The following is a 13,280-nucleotide window of genomic DNA, read 5'->3' on the forward strand; positions in this document are numbered from 1 at the left end:
TTTTTTTGGTACCGGGGATTGAACTCAGGTCCTTACGCTTGCAAGGCAGGCCACCAAACCACTGAGCTAAATCCCCGGCCCTTCTTTATTTTTTTTAAGCGGTTCGGTGGTCTGCCTTGCAAAGGCAAGGACCCAAGTTCAATCCCCGGTACCAAAAATAAATAAATAAATAAAATAAAATAAAATAAATTAATTTAAAGAGGTTAAGTATCTCACCCAGTGTCCTACAGCTGAGAGGAACTGACATCGGTGTGAGAAATCTGGTCTTTCTGACTCAGAAGGGATTGCCACTTTCACTGTACACACCATCCCAAGTCTGATTTCTTTTTTTTTTAAATTATTTAATTTTAAAAAGTTTTTGTACCAGGGATTGAACTTAGGACCTTGCGCTTTTGAGGCAGGAGTGGTGCCACTGAGCTAAATCCCTGGCCCCTCCAAGTCTGATTTCTTTCACAGGGTTTGTTCTCATTTCCATGGTGATAAAGATATGCACTAAAAATAAAGAATTAGAAACTATGACCACTGAAAGAGATTTTTAGAAATAAAAGCTCAGGGCCAGGGATTTAGCTCATTGGCGCTGCACCTGCCTTGCAAGCACAAGGTCCTGAGTTCAATCTCTGATACTGGAGACAGAGGGGTGGGGGAAAGAAAGGAGGAATCTAGCTCAAAACCAAAAATCCTGCTTCAAAAGATGAGGGGTTTGAGATACAAGAATGCTCTGGATCATAAAAACAGAGTGTGATTCTGGTCAGGGAATCTGATTTTCAGATGTTTGGGCCCAGATGCATACCTTAGCATCTCTACTTTCTTTCCTTGCCTGAATGTGACCTTAGGAAAGTTACCCTAACCCCTCTGAGCATTAGTCCGCTCCTCTGTGTATGTGCTTCCCAAGCAAGCACAGTCTGCTCCTGTAAGGAGTAATAAGGGCAACTGTATGAAATTTCATTGAATCTCAGGTGCACATTATTTCACATTTTTGTCTTAAAATGGAAAGCAAGTAATAGTTGATGGTTTTACTTTCTTAGCAGTATATGAAATAATGAATGTCTCAGAACCTGTGGTGTTTCAGATTCTATGAAATAAGGAAATCTATCTCTCATGGAGGGCTACTGCAGAGACATAATAAAAAATGAAACTATATTATTTAGAAAAAAATTTGGCACAGAGTAAATGTCAGTTGTGATGATGGTGGTGGTGATGGTTGCAAAGAATTTGAATACGTATATATACAAGATTTGGTTCATGGATTCTTTTTAAAAGATGAAGGTTCCTCAGGTGTGTTGTCATTTGCAGCTATGTCTCTGACTATAAGAGCAGAGTGATTTTCCTTTCTTCTCCTTCATATTTACATGTTAAGTTTGGGTTCCTGAAACCAAACCATAGCCTCTCAAATACATTTGAACTGAGTTATTCAGATTAATTTTTTTGTCCAAATCACATGGTAAAACAACAAATTATCACTTTGTGTTTTACAGATGCAGTGCATGAGTGTATTAGCTCTCCTTGCTCTTCACAGTCAACTGATAAAAGTGATAGCTAAGGAAAGATTCACTCTAAACTCTCAGTCTCATCTCTTTATGACAAAAATTTATTACAGCAGGTAAATTCATGTCGCAGTGTTTTCTGGGTAGAGATTGATTTGCTTAGAACAGAAGCCTCCCTTCTCTGTTATGAAAAGAAATCTGGGAGAATTCAAGTGTAAGCTTAAATTGGCAAAATATCAAACTAAATCAAATTTTATTGACTTCTGAGACAAATTTCTGCATGTTTCCTTCATCCTATTTCAAGGCATAACTTTGAAGAGCACAGTATTCTTTAAAAGATAGGGCATTCATGAGAAGACATTGTTTTTCTTTCCCCTATTGTCCAAACTTTCACTGTTTATAGATTTGAAATCAAAATAGATAATATCTTTACTGATCTTTTTATTCAAAATTCATAGCTTTTCATATTATTTTTCTATTCTTCATTTTCCCCTTGTCTTTCAGAAAGTCTATAAAATGATGGGTTATTATTTCCGCTATTTCAGTTAGTGTTTGTGCCAGCAGGCAGAACATTATTTTATTATTTTTAGAGAATAGGAGCTATTTCTCGAACCAGGAAATTGAACTTGCTATTTAAAAAAATAAAGCAAAGACATCCATTTCATCAATCTCTACTTGATTTCCTCTGGGATACCCTCCCCAGCCCCTACAATCACTCCTCTCCCATACAACTGAGAAGCCTTTTCCATCACGTGCCATGTAAATCTCTTATTTCTTTCCATGCAATATTATAATATCTGCTTCTTCTTTTTGGACAGGGTGCTCCTCAAGGATGGAGATTGTGGGCATTTCACCATTGTATGACCATAATGAAGGGCACTAAATTTTTTAAAAGTATGTTAAACTAAAAAAAGGTCTAACTTGAAAGCACTCTTAGAGCTCTGGGAATAACTGTGCATTCAGTTTCACCAATAATGTTTACCCGCTGGGTAGGAAGATTCATCACCAAAGTAGATTTTAGTGCCTTTGAGCTGCACCTGCAAAGTTGCGTGCACCACTTTAGGTAATAATCTGCTAGAGACACTTATAGGCATATATTTACTTAATATTAAGCTGGGCTAGAAGAGAAACCAATTTGAAATTGCTTCCTCAGCTGAAAGCTCTATGCTAACAATAAAGTTTAATTTCAGCAGCTGTAGTTCTCAAATCAATAGACTGCAAAGAGGGTGGCAGAATTTCAGTTTTTGGTTTTGAATACTAAGCAGGTCAGAAGTTGCATTATTTAAGAATAAATTTCCTGGATTTTAAAAACAGCTTTTTGGAAAATTAGCCACATAGATTTATATTTTCAATAATAATCTAAACCTCTAGAACAAAAATAATGTCTAATCATAAACCATCATATTTATTACATAAATATGAGGATTTTTGAGCCTTTATTACTGCAAAGGAAAGATGAATGCTAGATATTAAATTGCATTGGAAAATTAGATATTATTATTTAACAGATTTTCAGGGTTTGTCTTAAGTTTCTTTTGTGCTATATTTTAATCATAATGCATTGTAGTAATATCTCCGTTGACCAGACTAGGTTATGGTAAAATCCAACTGACTTTACCTTAACAGTATTTGTTTTAGATTGACAATGTATATGTGACAAATACTGACCAGGTTATGGTTAGATTCACCTTTTCACATTAATAGTGTTCCAATGAGTGTGTTGTCTTGCCTTATCTCTTAATAACTAACTACATTAGAAGTCACTGTGGCACAAAGTTATGAAATAATGGATATTTTTATTTAAAAAGTCCAATATGAGAAATAAATTTTAAATGTAAATAAATTATTTTGTCCTTAAAAAAAGAAATCACCTTGGGCCAGGGAGTTAGCTCAGTGGCACAGCACCTTCCTGGCAAGCATGAAGGTCTGAGTTTGGTCCCTGGTACAAAAAAAAAAAAAAGAATCATCTTAAATCTTTCCAAGTTCATCAGTACATGTTCTTAAACCAGTGGGTTCTAGGCTCCCTATCCTCGATGATGGGTTGAGGGAAAGAGAAAACTACATGTATGTATATTTCCTTAGGTCAGAATGCATAAGAAGTTATGCAAGTGTTCTAAAGCAATTTGTAAGAGATGTCAGCACTTTCGAGGGAATGTTAAAGGCAAAGATGATTTCTGCTTTGAAGGGAGACAGATAAGGAGACAACAGGCCACAAATGAAGTTGAATGTGGCCAGGATCCTGGACAGCTCAAATGGGTTCTACAGCTAGATTTGATTTTTTTGCTATCTTTTGAAGTGTGAAGTCATTCATAGGCTTCACTTCTTACTGTGTTGTGGAATTTTAATGTTATAGGTTTGATATTTTATGCTCTTTCTTTTCTGAATGGCAGATAATATAGAATGAATTTCATCTACATTTTATTTCCATACTATGAGGTGTAGATTCCGGACTAAGACTTCAGCATGGAGACAACAGTGTCAAGGACAGGATGGAGTGGGAATGGGGGTTGCCAGCTACCCTCACACTTTATTGTATTTTCTCTCCATAAAGGTAGAGATTGTTGCTGGAGCACAGCCTGAGAATATAAAAGAAAAGCTGTTTTCAACTCAATTTGTGGAAAAGTCTTCAAGGTATACAGTTAGCAACTATTTTTCTCTTTCATCAAAAGTTTTTTTTTCTTTTCAATAATTTTGTGTAATTAAACTCTGAGCCTGTAGATGTGATGCATACTAATAAATTCTCCATGGACTCTTTTAGAAGTAAAGCACAGCTGTTCCATTCATAAATTTATTTTGCAATGTCTTGATATAATTTTTCCTTTGAAAAGTTTCGTTCTTTAGATGATCCAAATGACCTTCTGTATTTTATCTTCTCTTATCTCTTATTTTTTCCTTTTTCCTGATTACAAAATACATGCTATCCTCAGCAAATTATGTCTTGTAACCAGGTCAGTTATTCTGATGTTTAAGATTCACCATTCATCTCATCTCTTCACTCTGTACCAAAGATTATACTTGTTGAAGGAGGCCTTAAATTCCATGATGTTAATGGGGTTCTACGAAATTATAAAATTTCTGATTCTTTTCTTAACTTTATTTTTATAAATTAAGTTGCAATCTGGGTTCATGAAATATTTAATGAGTTGATTTCTACTTTTAAAATATGGCTAAAAACTGAGGATCAGTTATTACATTTAATTTGAATTCACAACGACACATTTCCCACCCTCATTCAATATTTGACTAACATAAAAGAGACCATGTTAACAATAAAATGACCTTTAAAAATTATTAAAGAACCCTTTCCTCTAAAATGTATCAAACATTGAATGGAGTTGAAATCCTTGAATTTTTGCAAACTTTCATATCACTTAAACGGCCTTAAACTGCCCTCTTACCTCATTTCCCATCAAGGGTTAGTACTGGATGTTTTCAATACAAATCTTCTTTACCAACTTGAGAGAAGACATGGGTCAGGAAAAATAAGAAAAAGAGTAAAAGGCGGAGGGAAATAGAAAATAGAAAAGGAAAACTGCCAGGATGCTTTAAAATGGGGCCATTATGTAGTCTTTATTATAGTCAATACATCCAATGTGAGTTTCCCTTGGAAGCCTTATTTGGCACCATTACTAAAAATTGCACTTGGACAAATTTGTAGCATCACAAAAGAAAAGCTCTAACAAGACAGTTTCTTGCTTTTTCACTCTCTCAAATAAATCTCTCCCTGTATCATCAACGTTAGTAGCTGAGTTCATCTGACCAAGATCAATTGAGATATAGCTCTGGGTACTTTGTCGGAAACCTGGTAATATTCTATCAATGTGTCTCTAGGTTTTAAAAAGATGTAAAAACACTGTTTTTATGTGTTCTGATAAAAAAAATCATCCCTTGCATTATTCAGGTGACTTCCATTCAGGGGCATTTCCAATGAAAAATTTTAATTAATCACCAAGAAAGGAAATGTCAAAAGAATAAATAAGAGTGTTCATTATTCAAAAAGAAATATACAAAATATGAGCATCAAAGATGACAGAAATGGAAAACGTTTTAAATAGACAATGTCTATACTGTTCAGCTCAAGAGATTAAGTTTTAAAACATCCTATGTCTGAGTCAGGGATTTAGCTCAGTGGTTCCAGCACCCACCTCACAAGCACAGGGACCTGAGTTCAATGCCCGGTACCAAAATAAATAAAGTTCCAGAGACCTAAAATAACTATGGTCTATCAATTATTTAAAAAAAAAAATCCTGTCTCCTACTCAAAAGGAGTTTGGATCACCACAACAGTTGTCTCAACCACCTGGGCTTTTCCCTGGCCTCTTTTGTTTTGTTTTTTTTCCTTGAGTTTATTTATTTGAAGGTGATTAGAATGGTATCATTATATTCCCAACCTATAGGATATCTTTGGGAGCTAATCAAAGGAAAAATACTCCTAATTTTCACATACTACATCAGGTGACATGTATTATTTGTGTAGCAGATAAGTACCAATAGTATTCTGCTATAGTAAGCAAGGTAGTTAGATCTTGGCCTCAAGGCATTTATAATTTAAAACCATCAATAAAGTTAAACACACTGAAAAAAAAAAAGACAAACACACTGAAGCATGTGTCAACAAGTAGGAACTGCATAATAAATACATAGAGAGAAGCCAGAGACAAGATTTTGAAGAAAGCAATATCTATTGTTTCAGAATTAAAGAGAAAAACTACCTACATACTTTCTAGAAAGTGCAGGGAGAAAAGATCATAGGCATATTAGCCCTGATACGGAATGTGCTTAAACCAAGGTATGAAGCTGCACACTTTGGTTACCTCTGCCTCTCACTCATTTTGTGATTATCCTCTAACTGTTGAATCTTCATACATAAGTTGACTTCTGACTGCTACCTATTCTCTGCCATCCATATCTAATTAGAACAGCAATTTATATCTTGGAGTTCATTTTATTCATCAAATCATCCTCTTTTAAGAGATATGTATTCTTTAAGTCTCATCCCCCTTATGAAATTAAAGACCTCACTTCCTGTTAATAGAATTTTAAATATCAGTATACTTGATCTGAAGAATAAATATATATCTTCTTGGACCACTGAGATTTCAGCATACAGATGTACTTTTTCTAGTAAGGTCATTTTATAAAAATCACCTGGAAAGGACTTATCTTTGCTTGACGGGAGCCTGCATGGTCTTGCCCATGTGATATTAACAGTGGTGATGGTGGCAGTAACAATAATTATCCTAATTACTCACAGCATTATCAGGTAAAGAACTCTGAAGTTCATTTTCTTTCAGAGGAGTATTACGTGCAAAGATTCTTAATCTGAGTATATTGTTCAGTATTTGAATGAAGAAATATCAGAAACCTATTAGCAAGAAGAAATGGGAATTTGCCAACATTTTCAAAATATGAAGAATTACAAAGGGAAGAGACAACCTAATAACATGTTAGAAAGAGTTGGGCTTCATTGTGACATTAGGAAAATTAACTTCTTTAGCTTGAGCCACTTCATTTATAAAATGAAGGATTTAATATTCTTACCCTAAAAAAATAAAGCATACCATGCTAGAGCATGGTATGACTAAGATCCTTACCTCAGTAAATTTTTTTATTCTTATGTAAAAATAAGCAACAAATAAAACCCCAAACCCTTAAGCCTGAACACGATATACACAGTAAAGCAAACGGACAATGGCTATAGGAAGAAAACACTTGTATGTCATATATCAACGAACCCAACATGTCACATATATCATATATTGCTCTCTAACATAACCTCAGTTTTGAAACTTACCTTGAATACATGAAACATGAGAAGAAAATTTAGAAAAATCCCATAAAACTTTATAGAAATGGAATCAATTTCTCCTGTGGGATCATCTTCCACCAAGCCAAATGTTTCCCTCTTCCTTATACAACCTTGTTAAATTCCACTTTTGCTTTTCTGTACTTTTCTTGAAGAGTTTTAACATTTTTAATTTGTATAAATACATATTTACAGTACATGCTTTTTTGCAATTATGATACAGAATGAGACTCAGAAACTCTTACATGTATACATGCTTCTAGCACAATCTATATGTTCCCACATTTCTATTATTTTCCCATTTATTTGTTAAGCCCAGTTCCCAGTCAATCCCAGTAAATTCTAAGAAACTTGAAAGCCTAGCTAGCTCTATTGCTCTATTTTAATGGCTGCTGAATACAGTTGCTCCTTTTTTCAGCCCTTATCTCATTTGGCCTTGCAGAAGTGTCTGTCATTGGTCCCCACTGGTCTCTTGAAACACTGTCCTTGGTTTCTGTACTTAGCTATATCTGTCTCAAGCCATGCCTTCTCAAATTCCTTCACAGGGTCCTTTTCCTGACAACCTCTCAGCAGTTAATATTCCTGGGGGGATCTGTCTCCTTTCTCCTCTTCTCATTCTATATTTCACTCCTTGTAAGAGTTCATCTGGGCTAGTGGCTCCAACTCACATTGGTATGTACTGATAACTCCCATATCTGGAGCTCTGACATAGTCTCTTCAGACCTCCAGCTGCATGTTTTCAAGTGCCCTACTTGGTACCTCCATTTACATATTCCACAGGCACCTCAAACTCAGCCTATCCAAAATCAGATACATCGCCTTTGTTTCCTTGTCCCAATCATGGCCTCCCTTTCTGTGATAGCACCTCATTCTATGACACTGACAAATACAGTTGCCAGGGACTCATCCTGAACTCCCACCTTTATCCAATAAGCAAAGTAATCTCCAGTTTCTGAGAATTATACCTCCTAATGATCTCTTAATTCTCTCTACTTTTTTATCACCACTTCTATGAACTTAGACAACATTTACCAAATTTCAGGATTAAAAATTCATTTCCCTAGCACCCAGGGAGAGTAAGGCAAAAAGATCATAAATTCAAGCCCAATTCGGGCAACTTACCAAGACACTGTTCCAAAATTTTGAACAAGGGGAGGGCTGGGGATATAACTCAGTATGAAGGTCTTAGATTCAATTCCCACGACTACAAAAAGAAAAAACCAAACCATCTTCCCTGGCAGGGCCAACAAATTCAGGTGTGCCCATTTTTCTGCCCAGCTTTATCAGTAGCCACTTATTTTGTCATCAACTCTATTTTGAACTATCTCAGATTCTCCAGAAGTCACTTTCTGTCTTAGCTCTTGCACACTAGGATTCTCTTAGCTCCCCTCCCTTTCTATTGCTTAAATAAATTTCTTTTTTTCCTACTCTTAACTAAGTTACACAGAAAATAATGTAAGAATGATATGGCTACAAGCAACTTCTAGAGTTCAACACTTCACTTTGTTAACGTCAGTTTTAATAGATGAAGATCTACTAATTAAGTTTCCTTCTGATCTAGCCATGTTAGCTATGCTAAAGTTTAACTCTATAGAAACCTTCAAACTGTGCTTAGTTAAATCAGTGGTATCACTAAATGCACATGCCATCTATCTGTGGTTTTTAAAAAATATATATGTAGTGTTTACTATGTACTACGCATGTTACATACATTAAGTCTTTAGTACTTGTAGCAACACTAGGAAGTGGATAGAATTATCACTGCCATTTTACAGACATGGGAACTGAGATATCAACAATTATTTCCTCAGTTAATCAACAGAGTTAAGCTTCAAGTTAGGCCAATTAGGAATTAGGCTTTAGCAGTTTAATCTGTGTATTAATTATCTTAGCATAACTGCCTTAGTTTAATAAAGAAAATCCTCAACATGTTGAACTCAGGGATTAGGGCCTTCCTCCTCCTCCTCCTCCTCCTCCTCCTCTTTTCTCTTTTCTCTTTCTTCTGCCTGCTCTCCCCCACTTCTCTCTCTCCCTCCCTAGCCTACCTATCCATCTAAACCTGCTCAAAACATGATGATTTAGATTTTTCCCAAGCTAAAACATTCAGTTTACAGGTAGGTCATCTAGCCCAGCATTTTTTCATTGAATTGATGTGGTAGTTTTGACATACATATGTACGTAACAAATTATTTAATATGACACAGACACAGTCTGAATTCCCCATACATACTGGAAGAAATCAGCTTTCTATTCAATAGACTTTGTACCTGTGAAATCTCTTTGATATTCCTATTTTATTTCCATCATAATAAATAAATATTTCTTATTTTGCATCCATAAGACCTGAAGTCATAAATGAAGACCTAAGCAGGACACTACGGATTAACTCCATTTCCATCAGAATCAAAGTTATTTGTGGAAATCATTTGATTGTAAGGCAGTCTGTGATTGGATCTTCATAGGCTCAATCTTCTATCACTAGATTTTTCTATGTTGTTTGGCATTTTCTCCTACTAGCTCTTGGGAGAAAAGTGAAGGACGTAGGCACACATTATGAAAATTAAATGTGGCATACAAGTGACCAAAAACACCAGCCAGAAACATTAATTACAGGAAAATCTGGCTCTTGGAACTATACATGATGATGCAGATGTCATATGATTACTGCAAGGAGGAATTAAACCCTTTCTACTCTAGAGTTGGCTGCTATGCTTCTGATAATGCAGTCCAAGTTTGCAGCACTGTGCTTGTGGCACATACTGAACTTTCAGTCAGTAGAATCCCATAGCTTTACTTCCATGGATGGGAGTTACCTCAGTGTTTCCACAGCTCACACTTCCACCACTATTTTTTTTTTAAGCCTCTACTTTAAGTTTATAGGTTTTCCCAAATTCGGTTTGTCTAATAGTTTTAAGCACTTTTTTCCTGAAGTCATAAATGGCCCTCTTGTGTTAGATGGCTGCACTAAGAATAAGAATTACCACTTACTGATTGATTCCTCCTTTAGAATATTTTACCTCAGGATGTTTACATCAGGCTAAATTAGGACGCTCTGAACTGCTGTGATACCAGTGCTTCAAATGCATTGCAATCAACTCGTAGCATTGAAGTGCGGATGGGAGGGTGGGGAGAGAAGGAGAGCAAGAGATAAGAATACAGTTCCAGAAGATGAGTGATTTTTTTAAACATTGGAATCAAGAAATTCATCATAAGTATGAAAAACACAGCTGTAACTGGCAAAGAGAGTGATTCAGCTTTCTATCCCGACAGCCTTTTAATACTGGCAGCATGAATTGGACCTGAAAGACTTCTATTGCTTTGGGTTCTGATTTTCATTTAGTCCTACCAGCAAGAAAAATCAGCTTGCAGCAATGAGCATGCTGATTTTGTTAATTCCCTCAAAATATGTCCCTTGTTTAAATCACTGCTGATTAAACATTCTTGACATCTTTCCTTTTTCAATGTGCTATGACTCATCAGGTGAATACAGTGGAACACAAAAACAAAATCTGTTAACATGTTTACTAAAAGTGAGCAATGGAAAAAAAACAATAGCAATGAAAATTATGAATGGCTCTGGTGCACTATGTGTATTTTACCTGTTGCTAGTTTTTAAGAAATGACGTATTTGCCATCAGAGACTATCAGACAAGCTAAATCAGACCACAGACCTGAACTACTGCAAGCCTGGGTTTCTGCTGCCAAATAAGCATTTTCCAAATGGATTACATTGCTCTATCACCACCCAAGATCATGTAAAGGTAGTAATTTTGCTGTAATCATGGATTTTCACTTTACTTTGTCCAAAACAATGTTAAAATTACCTCCAATATATTATTTTCTATTATCCTAACTGTCTAAATCTTGGCATAGTAAAGTCACTTGCAGGAACATGTAAAATGTTTTGAACTAAAGTTCATTTTTCACTATGCTACTTTGAGCATAACAGAAGTTAGACTTTCTGTTCCACATACACAACAATAACAGGGAGAGGATGACTACCATAGCAAATTACTCACTCGGACCAACTTGATAATACATCAAACTCTGTCACTTGTGTTAGGGTAGGAAATAATCATATTCTGTGTAATCATTAGAGATTTGTATGTAGTGGTTCTCCTCACAAGTTATATGACCTTGGATATGTTGCTTTACATCTCTGATCTTTAATTTCTCCTCTAGGTAGACATTAGACCAGTGGCGGCCAACCTATGGCATTCAAGCTGCAACATGCCAGCCATTTTGTATCATTGAAAGTTTTAAAAATTCACTGTCATTGCATTAGCCTATAGTAAGATCTTGGGTTTTATGTTCCATTCTATTACTTTTCCAATCCTAACAAGAATTATCTTCCTGGTGTGTTACTAGGGTTTTAAATGTGTATCTCAATGCAGTCTATGAAAATAGTTTAACTTAGTTATCACTTGAAAAGAAATCTGAATTAAGACAGGTAACAAGTTATACATTTTTCTTCTGCCAAGAAAGAATCCATTTTAGGATATGATTTTGGTGAATTGGAAGAGTATTAAGTGCATTTAACAAAAATGACAAATTAATCTTATTTGCACAGCTGCTGTCTCACAGTTGAGGGTCGACAAAGTTCAAGTGCTACAAACCTCATTTTTGGTCTGTATCTGTCTTCCTTTTGAAGTTCAAGCCAGTTACCTAACTTCATTGTATCTTAATATTTTTTTATTTCTTTCTTGGAATTAATCTCATGTGTAAATTTGCCTCAGTAAACTGAGACCAGCAAAAAAAGAAAAAAATCATTTCAGAGCACAATGGCTATGGGAAAATGGCAAAAGAATGTTAAAAATTTAAAAATAAGTAAGACTAAATGTTGCTCCTTGAAACATTTTTATTGACAGCATAAGTAAGTGACTCATGATCTGGAGAACTCTAACATAGGCTATAGGTTGTCATGACAACAGTTACTGTTATTATCAGCCTACCTGAAAGGATCCAAAAGTAAGGCAATAATATAAAAGTGTTTCTCTGGCCATGGCTTCTGAAGTGGCAGGTATTTACCTCCTGTGGTCTATGTACCTTTCCCATGTCCCACTTTCTGCTGGCCACTTCTTACTCTGTATTTCCCTTCTGAGACACATGGTTCCACTTGCCAGTGACAAGAGATAATGCTCTTTTTCTTCTGTGTGATATCTAAGAAGGGTTATAAACAGTAGGGGGTAATGGAGATTGATTCATTAAAAGTATTTGAGAAGAACTAGAGGGAAGTTATTTTCTTCAGTTAGGAGTAGGTAATGAAATCTTATGAAATCACCTTCATGTAACTCAAAGATTGACAGCTAAAACTTAGTCTTCTCCTTTAAGGCAAAAAAGAAAAAATATGGATTTAAGTAGTGTTTACATAAATTTACTGTATTGTATTTATATACACTTATGTATACTGTTTCTTCTTTTTTCATTTTAAAAAATTCTGGGGAGGACCAGGCCTTTAGCTCAGTGGTTCCATCACCTGCCTTGCAACTACAAGGTCTCTAATTCAATCCCCAGCATGGAAAAAAAAAAATTCTGGGAATTCCAGATCATGATAATGAATTGAGACAATGTTAAAACACATTCTTCTGTTCAAATATATGCAAAAATTATGGGCAAAATACATTTTATAAACTGAAAATCACATGGTCACATTTTAAACAAGAGAAATATATGGTTCAGAAGCCAAGAATTACTCTAAAAATGGCAAAACAAAGCAAAATTAGGTCCTAAACATATTTTACTGGGCTGGAGATTTAGCTCAGTTCACAGCACTTGCCTTGTAAGTGCAAGGTCATGAGTTTGATCCCCAATACCCCCCCCATGTATCTGCAAGTAGCTGAAGTCATGGGCCTTGAATAATCTAATAGGAGGTCCACAGGAATAACAGAAAAAATGGGTGTGAAGCAGTGTTACAAGACTTAATCCTTGGAATTTCTCAGTACCAAAGAAAAAATAGACATGCACAAACTAATAAAATCCACTATGTGTAA

At 35.4% G+C, this 13,280-nt stretch overlaps 2 long non-coding RNA genes across 3 annotated transcripts in view; one reads left to right on the plus strand and one right to left on the minus strand.

The window, feature by feature from the left end:
• Positions 1 to 4,109, plus strand: part of LOC104876266 — an 83,881-nt gene extending 79,772 nt beyond the window's left edge. For both annotated transcript variants that reach the window (XR_784301.3, XR_004517285.1), the window contains one exon: positions 4,036 to 4,109. This is a non-coding gene — a long non-coding RNA (uncharacterized LOC104876266). The remainder of the gene's footprint in view (positions 1 to 4,035) is intronic.
• The window catches only part of LOC104876267, an 84,288-nt gene that overhangs the window by 38,722 nt on the left and 32,286 nt on the right, over positions 1 to 13,280 (minus strand). The gene's annotated exons all lie outside the window — the stretch shown is intronic.

This window comes from Fukomys damarensis, unplaced genomic scaffold (genome assembly GCF_012274545.1).
Source record: "Fukomys damarensis isolate Sample0158 unplaced genomic scaffold, DMR_v1.0_HiC HiC_scaffold_15, whole genome shotgun sequence".
Lineage (NCBI taxonomy): Eukaryota > Metazoa > Chordata > Mammalia > Rodentia > Bathyergidae > Fukomys > Fukomys damarensis.